The sequence below is a fragment of the Schistocerca nitens genome, chromosome 4, assembly GCF_023898315.1.
Source record: "Schistocerca nitens isolate TAMUIC-IGC-003100 chromosome 4, iqSchNite1.1, whole genome shotgun sequence".
Taxonomy (NCBI): Eukaryota; Metazoa; Arthropoda; class Insecta; order Orthoptera; family Acrididae; genus Schistocerca; species Schistocerca nitens.
In genome coordinates this window covers 724,059,735-724,084,581 of record NC_064617.1, presented here as the reverse complement: position 1 = coordinate 724,084,581, position 24,847 = coordinate 724,059,735, and positions in this window count along the sequence as shown.

The following is a 24,847-nucleotide window of genomic DNA, read 5'->3' as shown; positions in this document are numbered from 1 at the left end:
TCTTTATATTACTTTGCGTGATATGATTCCGTGTGACGCTAGATTCAAACTCTGAGAGAGAAGCAAGGTGAGTCAGCCGTCTATCCAGCAACGCCACTTGGCTTGCATTGCACAGGAAGACGTGCATATATCTCCAGAGTTCATAGTAGGAAAGTAGAATTACAAAGTGGGGCAGTGTCGTGTGAAACTGGGATAAATACTAATTGAAGTGGGAAAGCTGAAAGTGATAGTGTTGTGACTATTTATTGTATTGTATTCCATGTTGTAGTGTGGTGTATGTCATGTAATTTGGGTATGTGTGGTTTGCATGGGAGAGTAGCAAGGTAGTTTCAAAAGATTAGTGGGTTATGCTTGTTCCTTCTGTACCGCTCGATCTGGAGGAAAGTTTCGTGATGATGATTGTGAGAGTCGAAGTGTGAGATATAATAAAAGATCCACCATCCTATCCAGAAAGTGCACTGTAGCGTTAAATAATTACGAGACCATAAGGTAGAGAATCACCAATGTAAAGCCATGCCCACTGGGCGGAATTTCTCATGTGTTATTGTTGTAGGTTATAGAATTTGTGTGTTTAGGTTATAGAATTTATCGGAATAAATAAGATAGTGAAAAGAAAAAGATTGGTGGACTTTTCCTTCGAATTGTATGTTGTCATGTCCCGAATTTATAATGTGTGCGCCATTCATATTCAGTGCGGTGGCCACGTGTTGATAAAAGCCGTTAAATAAAAGACAAAAAGAAAATGTGGTATTGCCAGTGCGTAGTGAACAGTCAGAGTTCTGTAAGTCGCTGATAGTCAGATGTGCGTTTCCATTGCGTAATATTCATACAGAAGAATAAATTGTAAGTTAATTTTGAGTACTAGAGTTCATGTTACTCGATAAATAAGAATGAATCCACTGGCTTGGCAGACCACTCACCTTGCAGGCCTGACTGCTTGATGCCACAGTATGAGCAAGGCATGTTGGTGCCTCTCAAAGCACATGCTTCTATATGTTGCTCTAGAGAAAACTTTTTTGTATCTAAGCTTTCTACACAGTGATAACTTTTGACATATATGACAACTCCTCCTCTCACCTTATTCTCTCTACTCATATGTGCAGCTAGTTTATAACCACTGATATTTATCTTTTCCATATCAGGCACAATGTGATGCTCAGACAGGCATAGTTTATCTACACTCCTGGAAATTGAAATAAGAACACCGTGAATTCATTGTCCCAGGAAGGGGAAACTTTATTGACACATTCCTGGGGTCAGATACATCACATGATCACACTGACAGAACCACAGGCACATAGACACAGGCAACAGAGCATGCACAATGTCGGCACTAGTACAGTGTATATCCACCTTTCGCAGCAATGCAGGCTGCTATTCTCCCATGGAGACGATCGTAGAGATGCTGGATGTAGTCCTGTGGAACGGCCTGCCATGCCATTTCCACCTGGCGCCCAGTTGGACCAGCGTTCGTGCTGGACGTGCAGACCGCGTGAGACGACGCTTCATCCAGTCCCAAACATGCTCAATGGGGGACAGATCCGGAGATCTTGCTGGCCAGGGTAGTTGACTTACACCTTCTAGAGCACGTTGGGTGGCACGGGATACATGCGGACGTGCATTGTCCTGTTGGAACAGCAAGTTCCCTTGCCGGTCTAGGAATGGTAGAACGATGGGTTCGTTGACGGTTTGGATGTACCGTGCACTATTCAGTGTCCCCTCGACGATCACCAGTGGTGTACGGCCAGTGTAGAAGATCGCTCCCCACACCATGATGCCGGGTGTTGGCCCTGTGTGCCTAGTCGTATGCAGTCCTGATTGTGGCGCTCACCTGCACGGCGCCAAACACGCATACGACCATCATTGGCACCAAGGCAGAAGCGACTCTCATCGCTGAAGACGACACGTCTCCATTCGTCCCTCCATTCACGCCTGTCGCGACACCACTGGAGGCGGGCTGCACGATGTTGGGGCGTGAGCGGAAGACGGCCTAACGGTGTGCGGGTCCGTAGCCCAGCTTCATGGAGACGGTTGCGAATGGTCCTCGCCAATACCCCAGGAGCAACAGTGTCCCTAATTTGCTGGGAAGTGGCGGTGCGGTCCCCTACGGCACTGCGTAGGATCCTACGGTCTTGGCGTGCATCCGTGCGTCGCTGCGGTCCGGTCCCAGGTCGACGGGCACGTGCACCTTCCGCCGACCACTGGCGACAACATCGACGTACTGTGGAGACCTCACGCCCCACGTGTTGAGCAATTCGGCGGTACGTCCACCCGGCCTCCCGCATGCCCACTATACGCCCTCGCTCAAAGTCCGTCAACTGCACATACGGTTCACGTCCACGCTGTCGCGGCATGCTACCAGTGTTAAAGACTGCGATGGAGCTCCGTATGCCACGGCAAACTGGCTGACACTGACGGCGGCGGTGCACAAATGCTGCGCAGCTAGCGCCATTCGACGGCCAACACCGCGGTTCCTGGTGTGTCCGCTGTGCCGTGCGTGTGATCATTGCTTGTACAGCCCTCTCGCAGTGTCCGGAGCAAGTATGGTGGGTCTGACACACCGGTGTCAATCTGTTCTTTTTTCCATTTCCAGGAGTGTATTACATTATAAGATTCAATGTCATCCTACAGCTTCTTTAAACTATATAAGTGAGTATCTTTCATGTAAAATAATGTGAATAAAATTCTGTGAAGGTCAAAGGGTATAGTTCTTATTCTTCTGCACTTCAAGTTTTACCCACTTGTGGCTGATCCGTCTTCACTTTTTACTGCCTCCTCGTTCCGGGTCTGCCTACGTCCTCTCTTCCTCTTGGGTGGTACTGCACGGCCTCACGTAGGATTCTCATTCTTCATAGATGATTTTTGCATGTGTTATTTTCGTCAGTCTTTTCACTAATATTATAAATACAAAGTTCATTCCAAATATCTTCATTTCGTAAACGGTCTTACCTGGTAATACTTGTCACTTCCATAAGAAATCTCGTTTCTGCTGCTTGTAGTTTGCTTTCATCGCCTTTTTTCAGGAATCCACGATTAACTTCCAAATAGCAATACAGGGGTAGCCATGGTTCTACAAAATTTTAATTTTGTTTCCTTCTGTATTTTGATCTGGAAAATTTTGATTATCATTCCACATACTGATTGATATTTGTTCATCTTATTTTCTGTACCCTTGTTCATATCGTAGGTTACGTCGTATTCTATAAAATTAAAGTCTAAGTCCTGCTGAAGAGGAGTATTATCTTTTATTATTTTTGGCGGGTAGTGTATTTCCCATGATGTGCTATGATTTTAGTTTTCTTTGTTGAAATTCGAAAGTTATATTCTCTTTTTCCTATTGGATGTACTTTATTCACTGCGTTTTGTAGCTCATCTTCACCAAAATGTTACAGCAATTTCTGCGAAAAGTTTACTATATTAATGGCTTGAACTCAATATGAACTCTGAAGACGCATGGAAATTTAATTTCACACGCGTCATAATCAGTGCAAGTAAAAGTAAATAGAATAAATAATGGCAGATAACGTCTCTTGTAATTTACGTCAAAGCTGCGAGAAATCAGACAGTGGACAGTGATTTCAAAACTCACGCGCATTTTTCCTTGGAAGGCATCGAGATCAGCTATTCCTAATAAGCAAATTGTCGATTTTGTTACGTAAATGATTTTCATGAGTTTTATGATTAGTTTTATGCCGCCCGCCACGAATTCGTCTTCTGTGCCGACCTATTCATCTCTTGTATTCCTTTCTTTGCCGATTCTGCGCAGAACCTCCCCATTGCACACCTTAGCAGTCGACCTAATTTTCAATATTCTTCAGTAGGACTACATCTAAAATGCTTCAACTCTCTTCTTTTCCGGTTTTCTCACAGTCCATGATTCACTACCATACAACGCTCTGCTCAAAATGTACATTCTCAGAAATTTCTTCCTCAAATTAAAGTCTATGTTTGATTGTAGTAGACTTCCCTCGGACAGGAATGGCCTTTTTGCCAGTGCTAATCTGGTTTTTATGTCCTCCTTCTCTGCCCGTCAGTGGTTGTTCTGTTGCCTACGTAGCTGAATTCCTTAACTTCAACTACTTCACAATAAACAATTTTCATTAGTTTTGTCTTTCTTCGATTTACTCTTAATCCACATTCTGTGCTCATTAGACTGTTCATTCAGTTCAGCAGATCCTGTAATTTTTTTTTCACTTTCAGTGATGATAGTAATGTAATCAGCGAATCTTATCATTGATATCCTTTCACCCTGAATTTTAATCCCATTCTTGAACCTTTCTTTTATTTCCCTCATTGCTGCTTGGAAGTATAGATTGAACAGTAGGGGCGAAAGACTGCAGCCCTCTCTTACACCCTTTTTATTCCATGCTCTTCCTTCTTGGTCTTCCACACATACTGTTCCTTCTTGGTTCTTGTACATATTGTATATTCCTCGCCTTCCTTTATAGGTTACCCATATTTTCCTCAGAATTTCGAACATCTTGCGCCATTTGAAATTGTCGAACTCCTTTTGGAGATCGACAAATCCTACGAACGTGTCTTGATTTTTCGTTAGTCTTGCTTCCATTATCAAATACAACATCAGAACTACCACTCTGGTGCCTTTATCTTTCCTAAAGCCAAAGTGAGCGTCCTCTAACACTCCCGAAATTTTACTTCCCGTTTTTATGTGTATTTTTCTTGTCAGCAACTTGGATGCATGGGCTGTGAAGCTGGTTGTGCGGTAATTCTCGCACTTGTCGACTCTTGCAATCTTCAGAATTGTGTGGAAGATGTTTTTCAAAAGTCAGAGTCATAAATTATACACAGCAACGTTAGTAATCGTTTTGATGCCACTTCCTCCAATTAGAAATTCTGGTGGAATGTTATTTATTCCTTCTGCATTATTCGATCTTAAGTCTTCCAAAGCTCTTTTAAATTTGGGTTTCTGATTCTAATACTTCATCCCTTATCTCTTCTAAATCGACTATCCGTTATCTCCTCTGCATTTAACAGTGGAATTGACATTGCACGTGGTGCTACAACGTGCGATAACAATCTCGGAGCAACAAGTCGACGAAGGCACATAGCAGCCGGGGAATTGGTTCTAATTAATGGCTTATTAGTTTTGTACGTCCGTGACAAAGACTGGAGAAAGAGAGAACGGCATGTGGCCAACCCGGCACAGCGAGCGGGTTTCACGACCGCCGAAACGGCCGTAAAATTAACACCTGGGCCCTCTATAGGCCGGACATGAGCGAGGAACACCAGCGAGGGCCCGGCGCGCTTGCGCAGTGGGGGCGCGGCTGCGGCGGACCGCTCTGCATTGCGGACGGGCAGCAGGCGGAAAACGAGCGCTTTTAAGGCCGATAATGGTCGGTTTCCATGCGGGCTCTGTGCACACGGGGCGCGCTTTTTCCTGAAGACCACTTACCTTCCGAATTCCTAGCGGCTGCAGAACGCACGCCTGGAAATCATTAATGTCGACAGCCGTAAATGGAGCATTTGGCTGCACAACTTCGGCCTTTACGGTCACGCAGCTGCCACGCTGGCGTTTTACGTAGTAGTTGTTTGGGTGGAATGCGATTTCCGTATATTTATGTTACTTGGGGGAAGATTAAAAACGCAAAGCATTTCTGAAAGTGGTAAGGCAGGGGACTGCAGCATCCGCTGCAGATCACGCCACAGTCGTAAACGACGATTTCTCAGATGCTGGGTTCGGGAATTACGAGACCATAAAAATGTTTACCTCCTGCGCATAATTGTGTGGAAAGAATTCTTAGCTGAATATTGGCACCGTTTCATGTTCCCTATCTATTTGTACCCCAAATATAAAATAATTTCATTGCCAATCCAAAAAATCGTTCCGAGACTGATTTTATTCATGGCTTACACTGCAGTAACTGCGGTGTCAGCTTCAACTAAAAACTGTAAATAACAGGTGTGTATTCGACCAGTCAGTTGTGTGCAGCCAGTGTTAAGTTGTGAACGTGCTGCCGTCGCGTGTCATTATGGTTGTCACATATCGTAGTGGAGCAACACTTCTATATCACATGTTCAAGATACGCTCCACACTGTTTTGAAGAAGAGAAAACTGTGTGCAAAGTTTGTCCAGCACGCCTTCACTGCCGAACAAAAACGACGACTCGTGGACGCCATCCGCAACCGGATGGAAACGCAACGTGTGGACAGTTTTTTCTGGAAGAAATCATCTCGGATGATGATGCTATGAAGTGCAGCAATTCACATGAAGGGTCAATAATCGACGTTCAAACAAATGTGAAGCGCCTGTTGAACAACATTCCAAAGAAGAACTTCACAGGCGATTTCACATGGTTGTATGAACATCCGTGCTATGAACTCAAATAGGGGGAAACTATTTAGGACATCTGAAGCATTAAAATCACCGTCCTAACTTTTCTCTATTTTTTTCTTTTTATTAATCCAATCTCGAAACTTTTTGGCAGGCGATAGTACTTCTACTCTTCTTAGTTCCATCAAAAGCCTGGGTAAGCCTTCGGCAGTTTGCTGTTAGCATTTGTGTCGAGTCACATACTGAAAGGAGGATATCATAATTCGACCTACTGTACAGTTCTTTATTTCCTGTTGCAAGCCAAAGCAGGCTAGCTTGTCCTTAATCGCCACTGATAGTAAAGTGAGCTTCTTGTACCACATTATCTGAGCAGTTGGTCAATCGTGAACGTTGTTGTAACGATAACAGGAGGGAAATCTATTTTAACTTAGTACACGGGACAACGCTTCACTTGCTGTATCTCGCCTAGTGGGTAGATAAATCGGCCACTCTATGGGCAAGGATCGTACGGGTTCCTGACTTCTTAAGTTGAAACATCTAACCCATACACTTTCTAACTAATGTGGCAAGAGGACGAAAAATGCCATTTCTTTGATAGATTGCTGATATTATGTCAATATTATCTGAAAGAAAATGGAGGTGGAATAATCTTTTGTGACAACCTGCGTTCAGAAATCTGATTCTTCATCATGCAATTTGATACCAGATTTTTACGTATGCAAAATAATCTTGTACTACTTTAGCTCCATACATACAAACGAAAGAGGAGTGGATTTCAATAATTTAGTACATTAATTCAACGCAAAAAGCCTGTTCATTCGGTTGGGATGGTGATTACTTTACAATGGATGTACAGACATGTGCTCACATAGAAAATCCAGAGAGACAGAAATTAGCAAAATGGGAAGACACAAAATCCGAACTACAATAAATTCGAAGGACCTGAAGGTTATTCATTCGACCCAGTGACTACTGGTGCCTGATAGACTCACGGCCCTGAGTTCTTGCAGCCAAGGAGGTTACCGTCAAATTTTGAATGGCCCATGACAACATGTCATCTAACGCCAAGCTAAGAACAAAAATCATTAGGTTCACTCAATCCTGAATTTGGAAGGGATGGAATTAACTTTGGCCACCTAGCTGCATCTGAGTACTGCAGGGGAGAACAAGTGAAAACTTAATCACCACTTTCATAGCACAACCACGTGACTTGCAAGCCAATGCAACAATTCGACTTCATGATTTTAAGGTCCACTTGAAGTGGACGAAGTGCTTAAATTTCACCTGCAAACGTAGAAAACAAGTAAAGTCATTCACTCCTTACTTCAAATCGTGCTGATACCAGCAGGTATGAACACAGTGAAACTTATGAAATCTCAGCCTGACTTAATATCAACGTACCCTAAAATGTACTCACTGACTGTGATGAATTCAGAAATACCCCCAAATGTTGTGTGCAGAGTCAGTTCTTCAGATGCCTACCGGTCCACCAATCAGCTGTGAGGTGCCGGGGTTGAGAGGTGGCCATGTCAGCCAAATTCTTTGAAGAAATCTATATTAGTTAGACTAATGCACTTAATGCCCCCCCCCCCCTTAACTGCCACAGTGCTTATCACGCAACAGACATTTTATGGAGGAAATTATGATATGGTCCACAAATATTGAATTGAATATAAACGAGGATAATGTTACTTGGGCAATGAGATTTTGACTGGATTCGCCTACAGGACTAGTGTGAACCATTATGTTATAGAGTCCTGCAAACGTTGTGAGTGAGAGTAAGCCTTAACAGTTACCCTTAATTACTACGAACAATACCGATCGGAAATGAGAGCCCTTGATACAGATTACACATCCAAGCCGTGGCTTTGTATGGCGACAAGGCTGACTGCTCAAGGTGGGAGGACTCAAATTATTTAGACTACTGCGCCGGTGCTGCTCATACATTACCACCTGAACGACTGGGCATTCGCCAACGGCTCGGAGCACAGAAATGATGTTGGAGCTGCTTTCAATGGTTGTCCGCGACCGTGGGTAAAGAGCCGACTAGAATAGTGCGAGCGCGAAACGACAAACAAATCCGCTTTTTGTCACCAAGTGGAAACAGACAGGTTCTGCCTGGGCTGGCGGACCAGAAGTGAACGCGACTGGTCTCTCCGGCCAACCAGAAGCGAATCTCTGAACCCCTCACTTCGCCTTCACAGCGGAAGATTAGCGCCTTGTCCCCACCACGCAGGAACATGTCCAATAGTGGGAGACCACAGGAACAGCTCCCATTTCTTTCCCGTCTAAACAATTAAAACAAATTCTCCTCCCGTCACAGGTCGTCTAGACAAATTCGGAGTGCGCCCTTCTGCGTCAGCACCCGTCATACAGGTAGACCAATCAGACTGAGTTTTTCGGTTGTTAAACTATCGGACTGAGACTGCCTCTGACTTTCGGATGGCTGTGGTTAATGTGAGTGCCGTGCTGTCGACCCCTTGTGGACGCATGCATTAAAATTCTCTGAACCGATGCAGACAATGCAACCATCTGGCGTCGTCTGGTAGGTGAGTGGAGATCCCCAGTGCACCAGTACGATTTGGGAGGTGCCGGCCCCGACGCTATCCACCTCCGAGGCACTCTGCTCACTTTGCTACAAAAGGTGAAAACGCTGGGCACCCCTATGATGCAACGAGCGGGCCGTACTTGCTCTTATCACTCTTGTAGCCTTTTTGTGCCATATCATCCCATGCCTAATAAAGTGCGATAGTCACTCAGTTAGTATCGAAAGAAAATCAAAGCTCTCATTCCAGATTTCATTAATCCAGTGACCTTAACCCGGGTCACCACTCGGGAACGTAACAAGAAAAAGATGGATGAAGGCAGAAAGGAAAAAGAAAGGAAGTGATCAAGCGACGAGAGCTTGGCATCTTTCAAAGTAACCAATCCCCAGCACCCGTTAAAAAGTTGGGACCAACAAGATGGGATGGGCCATTGTCCCTGGGCTCTTTCTCAACAGAGAAAGGTTCCAAAAAGTTCTAGAAAGACCTATCCGAGAGGCTACGTGGCCAATGAAAGGACCTGTCTTTACAAATGGCAGGAATGTTTGCTTCTGCCGTTGAGACGTGTTCTTGACAGACAGGCATAAAGAAAGCCACTGTACTCTCCTACAGCTCCCACAGAATGAAGAAAGGAAATGCAGACGAGGTACTGGCGGAAGTAAGGCTGTGAAGACGGGCTGTGAACCGTGCTTGGGTAGCTCAGATGGTTTCAGTCTGCTTTACACAGCGCTGCGGCGAGGACGTCCTGTTTACGTCCCGTCCGCGCGGTCGTGAGAGTTCGTAGTTGTTTATTACACTGTTGCCGCAAGTTTAGAGTCCGTCACTAGCGACATAATGTGGCACATTCATACAGACAAACCACCATCAAAAGCAGTTTTCAACCCGATCATGCACGGCCGCGAGCTTTTGAAGTGGTACGTTTTCTACGTGACGACGTTAATACTGATCCGCAGGACGTAATTGGTATCCATCTCTCTATCACGAGCAATGTTTTCTACGTCAAGTTAGTAAGTGACGAAGTCCCTCCGTACGATACGAGTCTTGGAACCCCCGTTCGAAGTACCCCCAGACGTAGTCACCGCGGTTTTCCAGCCTTGCGGCAGAGTGGTCAGCCACACGCCCGAAAAATGGGCCACCTTTACTTCGTATCCGGGGTGCGACATGTACCATCCTACCTCGCCATTGGCAGATGTAGTGCGATTGTTATGCATGACGGACACTTGCTCAGGTTGTGGCCAAGAAGGACGCGTTAGGTAGGATTGTCTCCGACAACAGCTTGCTCAAATCCCGACAGGTGAATCTATGACTCCTTCTACGGTGACGACCCTTCCTCTCAATTATTCCGGTGTTGTACGGGCGGCCAGTCTTTCCGAGGCCGACCACATTCGTCCGATAGCTGTTCCCGATAGCGAGGCTACGATGGATTGTGCAGTACCGGATCCAGCCACTACAACGGTGCCCCTTTCCGAGGGCGATCACCGACCGACCTTGCAAAAAAGCACGGATCACAGGACCGACATTGACCCACTTATTGTGCCGACAGCGGATTTTCTTCCAGACATCGGAGCACCCACATTCGGATACTGAAACACACGTCCATAAACATCGTTCTTCGCGGAAATACAAGAGAAGGCGGCTAGCCCCATCGGACGAGTGGTTGCAGTGATCGTCTGACATGGACTATGGACAATCCGACAACGGTACCGGGGGTTCAGAGGCCGCAGTAACATACCATCCAAGAGATCGCCATGGTGACGGATGAGTCCCTCCGACCTCGCAGAACAGCAGGATCAAATGCAGACAGCCGCTGCCGATTACCAGCCAGTAGCGCCGAAGAGTCTGCTCCGAGTGCCGCAGCAGCCACCAACAGCCGATGGTATTTCATGGCGATTGGGCAGACGAAGGTGAGGTAAACTCCTTGCCCATCGTGTCGGACGACTCGCGGGGAAATTGATCCCACCAATGTTGATTCTTTCCCATCATCAGTGACAGCGATGAGACAGCCTGACGTCATGTGCACACACCCTTTATCAGGGTGTTGATGGTCAACACAGCTGCTACGGATAGACATCAAACTTACCGTGTTGCGACTATAAACATCAATACTATACGGACGTGCGCTTCAGGAATTGTTGAATACTGCTTCCATCGATATAGCCCTTCTCCAGGAGGTGTATGTCGACGACTTTCCAGGCATGTACGGTTATTCCCACACAGGAATCGACGTCACTGCACTTCTTCCGAAAGAGATACTGGCGGACGATATCCTTTTTCTGCCTCGGGAAGGAGGAACGGCACTCACAGTACTGGGTGTCCACCTGATCAACATCTAAGCACGTTCTGGGACGGACAAATGTCAGGAAAGTTCACGATTCTTTGCGGAAGACGTCGTCTCGCTCTTCCAGGCTGCCACTACTATCTGGTGTTTGGAGGTGACTACAATTGCGTATTGACATCCATAGACCAACTCTCACGACAAAATCCGTGCCTGGAACTCGAGACGCTAATTCGAGACCTGCAGATAGTTTACACTTGGGAACATCTTCACGGCCACCGACCGGGATTTACACACTTCACGAGTCACTCTTCCAGTCGCATCGACCGGATCTATGTCTCACGCTCTCTTGCTGCTGGGACACTGGTTGTGGAACTGTGGCCTGCAGCTTTCTTGGACCACTCAGCTTACACCTGTGCCATTACCCTACGGCGATAACAAGTGTGGAGAAGCCACAGAACGTGGAAATTAAATGTCGCTCACCTGTCGTACCCGGATTGTCGCCAAGCCATTGAGCATACCTGGTATTCGTGTGAAAATCGCCTCCGTGCACATTCCACAACGGTCCGCAGGTGGTTGGACTGCGCCAGACCGGCACTGAGGCGAACGTTGATACTTACGGTCGCGACCACGCTGCTTGGCGTAGACATATACTCCATTTTTACTTCATCGCAGTAGCGAGACTGCGATGCTATGGCGCCGTCTCCGAAACGACAAACGGCGGTCCACAGTGCTAAGGCTCAGATCATCGGTAATATGCGACGCCACCTGGAAGGAATGGTCATCCGCTCGAGGACGCAGGATAGGATAATGAGCGAACGCCCTTCTATGTTCCACGACTCCGTGAACGTAAACTTCGCCAAAGAGCGCTGATACGCTTGATCGACACGTGGGGCGGTCGTCGCCTCATCACGCAACAAGACATAAGCACAGCGCTCTACGATTATTATACCCAGCTCTATTCAGCTCAGACTCCTGATCCTACAGCACTGGAAGACGCCTCTCAGACGATTTTCGGCAGTATCGCTCCTGCAATGGAAGCGGCCTTAATGCAAGATATTACGGTAATAGAAGTGATCGACGCCATTAGAAAAGGTGCTGTAAACATGTCTCCGGGTCCTGACGGCCTCCCCTTTGAATTTTACCGCACTTTTCAATATTTATTAGCCACCCGATGGACGGACATCTGTTGTGGACTACTATCCCCAGAAGTGCCGCTTCCTGCGGCCACTGTAGAAGGGATGATTATTCCTATTCACAAACCGTCCGGTGGCTCACGGACGCAGGACTACCGCCCACTGATGTTATTGAATTGCGACTTTACGATCTTTTCTCGACAGTTGGCGGCGCGGATACACCAGACCATACAACACGACATCCCATCCGATCAAACGTCATTAGGAGGCGACATTAATATTCAAACAGTACACAGTGAATATTGTGACTTGATCTTGAGCCGTGGCGGCTTATATCGATAGTGCCACTCTGGTGGTTTATCTTTCCTGCCACGGTCAGGGCGGTAAGCAGCGCCCTCTGGGGCCTACGCGAGGAGTAACGAGGCGAGGTTCTGTGGTAAGTGTGCTCCGGACGTGGTGGAAGACGGTTGTCGGGTTGACGCAGCGAGTGTGGGACCGGACCTATGGCATGGAGATATACAAGTTGGCTCTGAACGGAAGGCGCCGTAGTAAGCAGCGGGAAGCGGGCGTCCTGTAATTTGTGTGAAAGAGTAACGATTTTTGCATTGGATGTCCCAGTGGTTCCCGAGAGTTGCGGTGGCTGCTTTCAGAGAAGAGAATTGGTAAGAGCTTGTGTCTACGCTCTTTTCCTGGTGATGTAAAATTACATTTGTGATTGAGTCTCACTCGTACTGTGACAATTTAGAGGGGAAAACTGTGGTGGTTACATTAGGTCTGGTTCTTTGCTGTGCAACTAAAGGAGTCAGTTATTTGGGGTAACTGAGGGAGCACCATTATGTTAGTCTAAGTGATACGCTCTCCACGTTTTGCCTGTGGCTTTGCGAATCGAAATCGTGGGGGAGTACACATGTGAGTAATTTGCTGTTGTATTGATGGTTATGTTGTAAAGACTGTTATCTGGTGTGTTAAATCACGCGCTGATTTGTAGCCAATCTAAGCAGAAGTTACCATTGCTACTTGCTTATGTGCTACTGTCATTATGATCGGCGTTGTTTGTCTTTTGATTGCGGGTGTGCTCACGTTAAAAAAAATGACGGCTACTTTTCACAAGGATTGTCTAGTAAGGAAATTGCTTAAACTTTTATCATATGCTGGTCTGTTTGCCTATCACATTGGCTTTCTATGCAGTAACTGAAGGAATGTGTATGGTGGTTCAAGATTGTAGGCTGACTAGTATTTGAACTGGTGTTGAGGTTAAGGGCGAGATCAGCATCCCGCAAACTCGCACGCTGCGCGTGGTTAAATGTTCCGCTATTGGGGAGCCGGCTCCTGTTCTTGGATTTTGTAAGGATACGTGATGGGTGCATCGATGTAGTTTTTCGCGTGATAAATTGCGGGGTGTCGGTGCCGTCCTAGGGCTAGACTTGTGATGTATGTTATGTTGAAAGGGAATTAACTGGACCAAACTTAAGAGTGCTTTTAATTTGTTTTAGGTCTGTACATGGAATAATGTTGATATTTTGTCGATTGCGGCAATAACTTCCTGTGTCGGGAGATACTCTGAGGGACTTTTATTGTACTGTTGCAGTGCAGTCTATCTGAAACGTGCTGCTTAAAACTTGGGACTGCAGCTGTATGATGTTATATATTACTGTTTAATCTTAAATGTCTTGGATGTAATATGGTTGTTGAGGATTATGTAATTAATTTTGATCGCTGGTTCCTTATTGGAACCAGCTCGGTCAGAGCCTATTTATGATTTTAAATTATCATTCAAATTTTCTAGTCTTGCCTTCTTAAAAGGCTTTCAGTTAAATGATTGCTATTTGCCTGTTTAAATGTTTGAGTGACTTAAAGGAAAAGAATATTATTTTGTAATTTGTACTGATTGTCCCTTTTGGGACCTGACTTATGTGTTCAATAAATGAGTGTCTAGTCAATGGTGATGCACTGTTCTATTGCTAGCCTACCCCTTCCACTCCACAGCCTATTGAGCTGCTTTGTGTCGAAATTGTGTTCAGAACACCCCTCTGACCTGACACCTCAGATCTCACAGGCGAGGACATGACGTCTGAAGGGTCAAGCTTTCGACCGCGTGGACCGCGACTATTTGGAAGCGGTCCTCCAACATATGCGGTACCCACAGCCATTCGTCACTGTCGTCATGCGACTGCTCCGTGCCGCGACATCCAAGGTGATCGTCAACGGCCGACCTACGCAGCCCCACACCGTTTTTGGATCGACACGCCAAGGTTATCCTCTGTCCACTTTACTTTACGCTGTGGCCATGGAACCACTCATATGCGGCCTGCGCCAACATCTAACGGGTATGACGTTACGAGGCCAAACTTTCCGATGTAAAGCGTACGCTGACGACATGGTGTTTGTCATCCGCAGCAGCGACGACACCGCCAGCGCACTGAATTGGACAGCTACATACAGCATGGCCACTGGTAGTGGAATCAACGTCGCAAAATCCGTGGCGACGAACTTCGGGGTCGGACTGCCTGAGGACAGCGTCACCCCATTACAGCTCAGATGTACTTTGAAATGCCTCGGCATTGATTTCAGAGACGATATACGACGAACCGCTGAACTTTCGACGCCTTTTACGAAATGTTCGGACTGGGATAGCCAACAACCGCCTGTGAGCACTGGACATCGTCCAACGGACCCAGTATGTCAACACACATTTAGCGTCACGCATTCCGCACGTCACCCAGATATTACCCATACTGGCGATGTTAGCTCCCCGTATACTTGAGGCCTTTGGGACCCTCTTGAGTTCAGGAATGCTTTTCAACATCACATATGAGAGTCTCACCCTTCCCCCGGATGGGGGAGGGATTGGTGTTTATCACGTTCATGTTCAAGACAGAGCGGTCGCCATATTTGTGAGCACGTTAGTCAAACTATGGCACCGCCGTCCGGATAGTCTGACGAGTTAGTTATTAAAAGAACTAGCGCCGCCGTCCCTCTCGCCACCTGTGCCGATACTCCTCGTCCCCTCGTCACTCTTCTACATCGGTGCCTTTTACCTAGAACTCAGTTACGCTGGACTTGCCTTACCAGCGACTCGACTGGCGACGACAAGGGCGGTTTATCACGTCCTGCAGCGTGGACGACCCGATAACGTCGTGGAGAGGAAGCAGCCGAACGTCAACTGGCGAGTGGTGTGGAGGACGACTCACCACGTAACACTGGACACTGCCGTCACGGCGATGTGGTATATCACTGTCAACGGGAAGCAGGTGACCAGATGAAGGCTACGTGCGATCCATATGGTGGACTCAGCCATGTGCACAAGCTGTGGCGTTCCAGGCAACGATGAACACCGTCTTAGCTGTTGCGAGTCTACGGCAGTGTGGCACTTGGTGAAGCAAATATCAGTTTACTTTCTCCGAGTGACGCCGAATCATATCGAACCCAACACTATGTTATTCCCGGATGAGAGGTATTACCCAAGCACGAAAACTAATGCCGTGACGTGGCTTCGTGGACAAGTAGTGCATTATTTGTTTCAAGGCGACACTAAGGACAATGAAGACTTTTGGAACTATTTGCAGGAACGACATTTGCTAGATCCTCCGTAACTCAGAATATCTACAGTATTTTTCCAATTATTTGTGGAGTGTGTTCCACAACCCTCCACGCTCTTGGATCATCACGGGTAAGAGAAGCTAAAATTACAATACGGTGATAGAACACTACACGGTACAACGTGAGACCTACCTTGGTCATTGCGAGAAGTCATACCTGGATGATAAAGCAGATGGAGAGTTTCGTCGTGACCCCTCGCCCTGTGTAGCAATATTTGCCCAATTTCCTCTTTTTGCCCCAGTGTGAAAGGTTCTTCGCAGTTTTTGTTTCCCATGCAAGATGTAGTACCGGTTAATGGTGGTACGGATTCCACCCTTAGATTTCATTTAATGGCTTCCTTACTCACATTTTTCTCTCTTTCTTTTTGCCTCTTGCTTCAACTGTAATTATGTTTTCAGTTATGTGCGTCCACAATTCGGCGCAACGAGTGCACTTATTAATTTTAGTTACTTAATGATTAAAAATTAATTAATTAAAGAAAGGGAAAACAAAAAATACACATTCACAACTATAAAACCATTGCATCCCCTGTACCACATCCCCAGGAACGGGAGGGAGGAGACATTGTGGCCTGGCCTCGGGTTGCAGTCCCTACCCACCTTACCTCCGCCATCCCACAACCTGATCCATTTTCCATAAAAAAAAGTGCGCCGTGCGCCCGCTTGTCATGTACAAAAGAAAAAAAGAAATGGCAAGGCAACAACTCGCGATAAGCGGGAAATACCTGTTCGAGTCCCGGGCCGGCACAAATTTTCACTGTCATCATTGCGTGCTACAGCCAAAAAAGAAAAAATGGATGATAGAGCACTTGCCCGCGAAAGGCAAAGGTCCCGAGGTCGAGTCTACCTTCGACACACAGTTTTGATCTGCCAGGAAGTTTCAAGAAAGGAACTGCGTATTACACTACTGGCCATTAAAATTGCTAAACCACGAAGATGAAGAGCTTTTTTTTTTTTTTTGGTCATCAGTCTACTGACTGGTTTGATGCGGCCCGCCACGAATTCCTTTCCTGTGCTGACCTCTTCATCTCAGAGTAGCACTTGCAACCTACGTCCTCAATTATTTGCTTGACGTACTGCAATCTCTGTCTTCCTCTACAGTTTTTGCCCTCTACAGCTCCCTCTAGTACCATGGAAGTCATTCCCTCATGTCTTAGCAGATGTCCTATCATCCTGTCCCTTCTCCTTATCAGTGTTTTCCACATACTAATTTCCTCTCCGATTCTGCGTAGAACCTCCTCATTCCTTACCTTATCAGTCCATCTAATTTTCAACATTCGTCTATAGCACCACATCTCAAATGCTTCGATTCTCTTCTGTTCCGGTTTTCCCACAGTCCATGTTTCACTACCATACAATGCTGTACTCCAGACGTACATCCTCAGAAATTTCTTCCTCAAATTAAGGCCGGTATTTGATATTAGTAGACTTCTCTTGGCCAGAAATGCCTTTTTTGCCATAGCGAGTCTGCTTTCGATGTCCTCCTTGCTCCGTCCATCATTGGTTATTTTACTGCCTAGGTAGCAGAATTCCTTAACTTCATTTACTTCGTGAGCATCAATCCTGATGTTAAGTTTCTCGCTGTTCTCATTTCTACTACTTCTCATTACCTTCGTCTTTCTCCGATTTTCTCTCAAACCATACTGTGTACTCATTAGACTGTTCATTCCGTTCAGCAGATCTTTTAATTCGTCTTCACTTTCACTCAGGATAGCAATGTCATCAGCGAATCGTGTCATTGATATCCTTTCACCTTGTATTTTAATTCCACTCCTGAACCTTTCTTTTATTTCCATCATTGCTTCCTCGATGTACAGATGGAAGAGTAGGGGCGAAAGGCTACAGCCTTGTCTTACACCCTTCTTAATACGAGCACTTCGTTCTTGATCGTCCACTCCTATTATTCCCTCTTGGTTGTTGTACATATTGTATTTGACCCGTCTCTCCCTATAGCTTACCCCTACTTTTTTCAGAATCTCGAACAGCTTGAACCATTTTATATTGTCGAACGCTTTTTTCCAGGTCGACAAATCCTATGAAAGTGTCTTGATTTTTCTTTAGCCTTGCTTCCATTATTAGCCGTAACGTCAGAATTGCCTCTCTCGTCCCTTTACTTTTCCTAAAGCCAAACTGATCGTCACCTAGCGCATTCTCAATTTTCTTTTCCATTCTTCTGTATATTATTCTTGTAAGCAGCTTCGATGCATGAGCTGTTAAGCTGATTGTGCGATAATTCTCGCACTTGTCAGCTCTTGCCGTCTTCGGAATTGTGTGGATGATGCTTTTCCGAAAGTCAGATGGTATGTCGCCAGACTCATATATTCTACACACCAACGTGTATAGTCGTTTAGAGACCACTTCCCCGAATGATTTTAGAAATTCTGATGGAATTTTATCTATCCCTTCTGCCTTATCTGACCGTAAGTCCTCCAAAGCTCTTTTAAATTCAGATTCTAATACTGGATCCCCTATCTCTTCTAAATCGACTCCTGTTTCTTCTTCTATCACATCAGACAAATCTTCACCCTCATAGAGGCTTTCAATGTATTCTTTCCACCTATCTGCTCTCTCCTCTGCATTTAACAGTGGACTTCCCGTTGCACTCTTAATGTTACCACCGTTGCTTTTAATGTCACCAAAGGTTGTTTTGACTTTCCTGTATGCTGAGTCTGTCCTTCCGACAATCATATCTTTTTCGATGTCTTCACATTTTTCCTGCAGCCATTTCGTCTTAGCTTCCCTTGACTTCCAATTTATTTCATTCTTCAGCAACTTGTATTTCTGTATTCCTGATTTTCCCGGAACATGTTTGTATTTCCTCCTTTCATCAATCAACTGAAGTATTTCTTCTGTTACCCATGGTTTCTTCGCAGCTACCTTCTTTGTACCTATGTTTTCCTTCCCAGCTTCTGTGATGGCCCTTTTTAGAGATGTCCATTCCTCTTCAACTGTATTGCCCACTGCGCTATTCCTTATTGCTGTATCTATAGCGTTAGAGAACTTCAAACGTATCTCGTCATTCCTTAGTACTTCCGTATCCCAGTTCTTTGCGTATTGATTCTTCCTGACTAATGTCTTGAACTTCAGCCTACTCTTCATCATTACTATATTGTGATCTGAGTCTCTATCTGCTCCTGGGTACGCCTTACAATTCATTATCTGATTTCGGAATCTGACCATGATGTAATCTAATTAAAATCTTCCCGTATCTCCCGGCCTTTTCCAAGTATACCTCCTCCTCTTGTGATTCTTGAACAGGGTATTCGCTATTACTAGCTGAAACTTGTTACAGAACTCAATTAGTCTTTCTCCTCTTTCATTCCTCGTCCCAAGCCCATATTCTCCTGTAAACTTTTCTTCTACTCCTTCCCCTACAATTGCAGTCCAGTCGCCCATAACTATTAGATTTTCGTCCCCCTTTACATACCGCATTACTCTTTCAATATCCTCATACACTTTCTCTATCTGTTCATCTTCAGCTTGCGACGTCGGCATGTATACCTGAACTATCGTTGTCGGTGTTGGTCTGCTGTCGATTCTGATTAGAACAACCCGATCACTGAACTGTTCACAGTAACACACCCTCTGCCCTACCTTCCTATTCATAACGAATCCTACACCTGTTATAACATTTTCTGCTGCTGTTGATGTTACCCGATAGTCATCTGACCAGAAATCCTTGTCTTCCTTCCACTTCACTTCACTGACCCCTACTATATCTAGATTGAGCCTTTGCATTTCCCTTTTCAGATTTTCTAGTTTCCCTACCACGTTCAAGCTTCTGACATTCCACGCCCCGACTCGTAGAACGTTATCCTTTCGTTGATTATTCAATCTTTTTCTCATGGTAACCTCCCCCTTGGCAGTCCCCTCCCGGAGATCCGAATGGGGGACTATTCCGGAATCTTTTTTCCAATAGAGAGATCATCATGACACTTCTTCAATTACAGGCCACATGTCCTGTGGATTCACGCTACGTGTCTTTAATGCAGTGATTTCCATTGCCTTCTGCATCCTCATGTCGATGATCACTGCTGATTCTTCCGCCTTTAGGGGCAATTTCCCACCCCTAGGACAAGAGAGTGCCCTGAACCTCTATCCGCTCCTCCGCCCTCTTTGACAAGGCCGTTGGCAGAATGAGGCTGACTTCTTATGCCGGAAGTCTTCGGCCGCCAATGCTGATTATTTATCAAAATTCAGGCAGTGGCGGAGATCGAACCCGGGACCGAAGACGTTTTGATTGTGAATCAAAGACGCTACCCCTAGACCAGGGGGTATCGGATGAATAGCTACAGACGCGAAATTTAACCGACAGGAAGAAGATGCTGTGATATGCGAATCATTAGCTTTTCAGAGCATTCACACAAGGTTGGCGCCGGTGGCGACACCTACAACGCGCTGACATGAGGAAAGTTCCCAATCGATTTCTCATACACAAACAGCAGTTGACCGGCGTTGCCTGGTGAAACGTTGTTGTGATGCCTCGTGTAAGGAGGAGAAATGCGTACCATCACGTTTCCGACTTTGATAAAGGTCGGATTGTAGCCTATCGCGATAGCGCTTTATCGTATCGCGACATTGCTGCTCGCGTTGGTCGAGATCCAATGACTGTGAGCAGAATATGGAATCGATGGGTTCAGGAGGGTAATACGGAACGCCGTGCTGGATCCCAACGGCCTCGTATCACTAGCAGTCGAGATGACAGGCATCTTATCCGCATGGCTGTAACGGATCGTGCAGCCACGTCTCGATCCATGAGTCAACAGACGTGGACGTTTGCAAGACAGCAACCATCTGGACGATCAGTTCGACGACGTTGGTAGCAGCATGGACTATCAGCTCGGATACCATGGCTGCGATTACCCTTGACGCTGCATCACAGACAGGAGCGCCTGCGATGGTGTGCTCAACAACGAACGTGGGTGCACGTATGGCAAAGCGTCATTTTTTCGGTTGACTCCAGGTTCTGTTTACAGCAGCATGATTGTCGCACCCGTGTTTGGTAACATCGCGGTGAATGCACATTGGAAGCGTGTATTCGTCATCGCCATTCTGGCGTATCACCCGCCGCGATGGTATGGGGTGCCATTGGTTACACGTCTCTGTCACCTCTTGTTCGCACTGACGGCACTTTGAACAGTCGACGTTACATTTCAGATGTGTTACGACCCGTGGCTCTACTCTTCATTAAATCCCTGCGAAACCCTACATTTCAGCAGGATAATGCATGACCGCATGTTGCAGGTCCTGTACGGGCCTTTTTGGATACAGAAAATGTACGAGTGCTGGCCTGGCCAGCACATTCTCCAGACCTCTCACCAATTCTAAACGTCTGGTCAATGGTCGCCGCGCAACTGGCTCGTTACAATACGCCAGTCACTATTCTTGATGAACTGTGGTATCGTGTTGAAGCGGCATGGGCAGCTGTACCTGTATACGCCATCCAAGCTCTGTTTGACTCAATTCCCAGGCGTATGAAGGCCGTTATTACGGCCAGATGTGGTTGTTCTGGGTAGTGATTTCTCGGTATCTATGCACCCAAATTGCTTGAAAATGTAATCACATGTCAGTTCTAGTATAATATATTTGTCCAATGAATACCCGTTTATCATCTGCATTTCTTCTTAGTGTACTTGAAGTTATGTCGCCATGTTGTCATCCAATTCAAGTCATTAGACTCAAAAGGAATGAATCTACTGATCCCAATAACTAAGGAGAAAATAAAATAAACTCAAATGTCCAGCAGGAAATCCTCCATCAAGCATTGGCATGTGACAGAAAAAAAATACCTGAGAGAGATACTGAATAAAATAGTAGTAAGACAGGGAAAGATAAAATTATGAAGAAGGTATGGATCCCTTTCAATACATTCAAACCTTTAGAACTTCTGAACTAGCATGTCAAACTGTAATTACTGTGATTGCCAATACAATCGCAAAGGTGGCATGCAATAAACGTCAAATTGACATTAAGTCTACTACTCCCTGGCACATACAAATGATTAGCAATTCAGCGCAATCGTGTAAAGTGGGTAAGAGTAACATCATCTATATTTTGTGTATATGGAAATATTACACATCTTGCTTCTAACCCACAAATCGCATCTTAATGTTTATTGTTGATGAGAAAATTGCGTCATAACTCATGTAAGAAGGAGAAATGTCAATTAGCATACGTCGGAATTCGGCAGCAGCTGGATAGTGGCCTATTCAGAATTTGATTTGTTGTCCCACATTACTACTGCTTGCGTTGGTCAGTATCCCGTGGCTGTTATGCAGATATGGTCAATGGATTCAGGAAAGTCGGCAGACTGAGGGTGTTCTGACATTCTTAGTCCATAGATGACGTCATCGATGACGCCATTCGCGATATTATCATTGACTTACGCACGCCAGGACGCCCGCAGTGTACCTACTCACGAGGGCTAACAACTTCAGGCGGGATTTCACTGGTTCCACACTAGTGTCCGAAATGGTAGACAAATTTTTCGCACAGTCATGCAGTATTCTACGGCTACGCCACACACGTTATGTAAGGAAACAGGATTATCTGAAGCTAGATAAGTATCCACTGTTACAGTACGACGGAACCTGGAGCGCCGCTATCTTTGTTGTGGCTTCCATTAATGCAGCAGCAATGACAAGCTGACAGAGATGCATTTACGACAAGAGTGGTCACAGAAATGGCACCATGTCATCTTTACAGAGGAGTCCCGGTTCTCCGTACAGCAACTACAAGGCTTCGAAGAGAGCAGACATCGCCAGGCTGCACTCCTCACTGTCATACGAGACCAGCATCTGGCGATACGGTGTAAGATATCTTTGCTCCAGAACATGATGCCCTCTGGTTCACATGGTTGGTAATTTGATCATCAGCCATTACATTTATAATGAGGTAAGGACGGAGGCAGCGCCGTATCTTTCAAACCGCTGTCACGTTTTCTGGCCTGTTCTACCTCGACAGTGAGTGAGCGAGTGCTACTCTGTCCCGCATGATCTCCAGATTCCACAATTGAAAAAATTTGATCATGGATTGCCACGCCACCATACAGCAGTCACTATGATTGATGAACTGCAGCAGCATAAAATGACATACCTGTGTCTGTGATCCAATCTCAGTACGACCCGATGCCCAGCTGGATTAGAGCCGCTCTCTCTACCAGAGATGGCAGCTATGTGTGTTAAATTTCGCACCCAAATATCCCAAAAACACCTACAAAATTAATCATGTATTCTTTCTACTACCCTGTACACAAACACACAAACACAATAAGTTATATTTCGTTATAGAGTATCCCTCCTGTCCTTGAACGCATTTTTCACTCTGCAGCGAAGTGTGTGCTGATACGAAACAAACTAGCAGATTAAAACTGCTCACCAGATCGAGACTTGAATTCAGTACACTTAACTTTAGTGGACAATTTCTCTAAGCGCTCTAAGTGCTCTGACGAGTTGCTGTTAGCAGTAGTGCTGATGTGCTTACATGTAAATTGGTAGATGTTCTAGAGTGGCATGGGAATACGATCAACTCTGAGTGCAGTAGGATTTTAAGACCATCCCCCGCCGCGTTGTTTTACATGTGTGGAGAACGGCAAACTTCCTTTTTCTTTTTCATATTTGGATCAGCTTTATATTGACGTAAATAATGTCCATATGCTCGAAAAAATCACATCTAATACCAATTTCATTGCAGAGGTCCGGCCTCCGACGAGGATATGTCTACACATTTCGCGACTGGCTGTAAGGCAGTGGATGAAGACCAGGAATTCCCACAGTTTTAGCGCAAAGCTTAATGTTTATTACTCGAGTATTTATGGCATTATTGCGTGACCTTGCAGTGTTTCACGAGTACTTTTGTACCAACTTTAGCATGTAGTTGCGAAATAGCTGATATTCGCCAATATTCCCCGAAATTTTTATTGTGGAATACACAGAAATTTAGATGCAAAGTATATATAGACTTCTTGGGATAAGTAAAGTCAGGGGCAGAAAATTCGCTTACGATAAATGAAAGTTACTAACTGCTGCTACCAGGGAGACAGTGACAAAGAAACTAAAGTGTTTGTGGGCGGAATACCACGCGGATCAGACTCCGCGAATGAAGATAGATACACTCCTGGAAATGGAAAAAAGAACACATTGACACCGGTGTGTCAGACCCACCATACTTGCTCCGGACACTGCGAGAGGGCTGTACAAGCAATGATCACACGCACGGCACAGTGGACACACCAGGAACCGCGGTGTTGGCCGTCGAATGGCGCTAGCTGCGCAGCATTTGTGCACCGCCGCCGTCAGTGTCAGCCAGTTTGCCGTGGCATACGGAGCTCCATCGCAGTCTTTAACACTGGTAGCATGCCGCGACAGCGTGGACGTGAACCGTATGTGCAGTTGACGGACTTTGAGCGAGGGCGTATAGTGGGCATGCGGGAGGCCGGGTGGACGTACCGCCGAATTGCTCAACACGTGGGGCGTGAGGTCTCCACAGTACATCGATGTTGTCGCCAGTGGTCGGCGGAAGGTGCACGTGCCCGTCGACCTGGGACCGGACCGCAGCGACGCACGGATGCACGCCAAGACCGTAGGATCCTACGCAGTGCCGTAGGGGACCGCACCGCCACTTCCCAGCAAATTAGGGACACTGTTGCTCCTGGGGTATCGGCGAGGACCATTCGCAACCGTCTCCATGAAGCTGGGCTACGGTCCCGCACACCGTTAGGCCGTCTTCCACTCACGCCCTAACATCGTGCAGCCCGCCTCCAGTGGCGTCGCGACAGGCGTGAATGGAGGGACGAATGGAGACGTGTCGTCTTCAGCGATGAGAGTCGCTTCTGCCTTGGTGCCAATGATGGTCGTATGCGTGTTTGGCGCCGTGCAGGTGAGCGCCACAATCAGGACTGCATACGACCGAGGCACACAGGGCCAACACCCGGCATCATGGTGTGGGGAGCGATCTCCTACACTGGCCGTACACCACTGGTGATCGTCGAGGGGACACTGAAT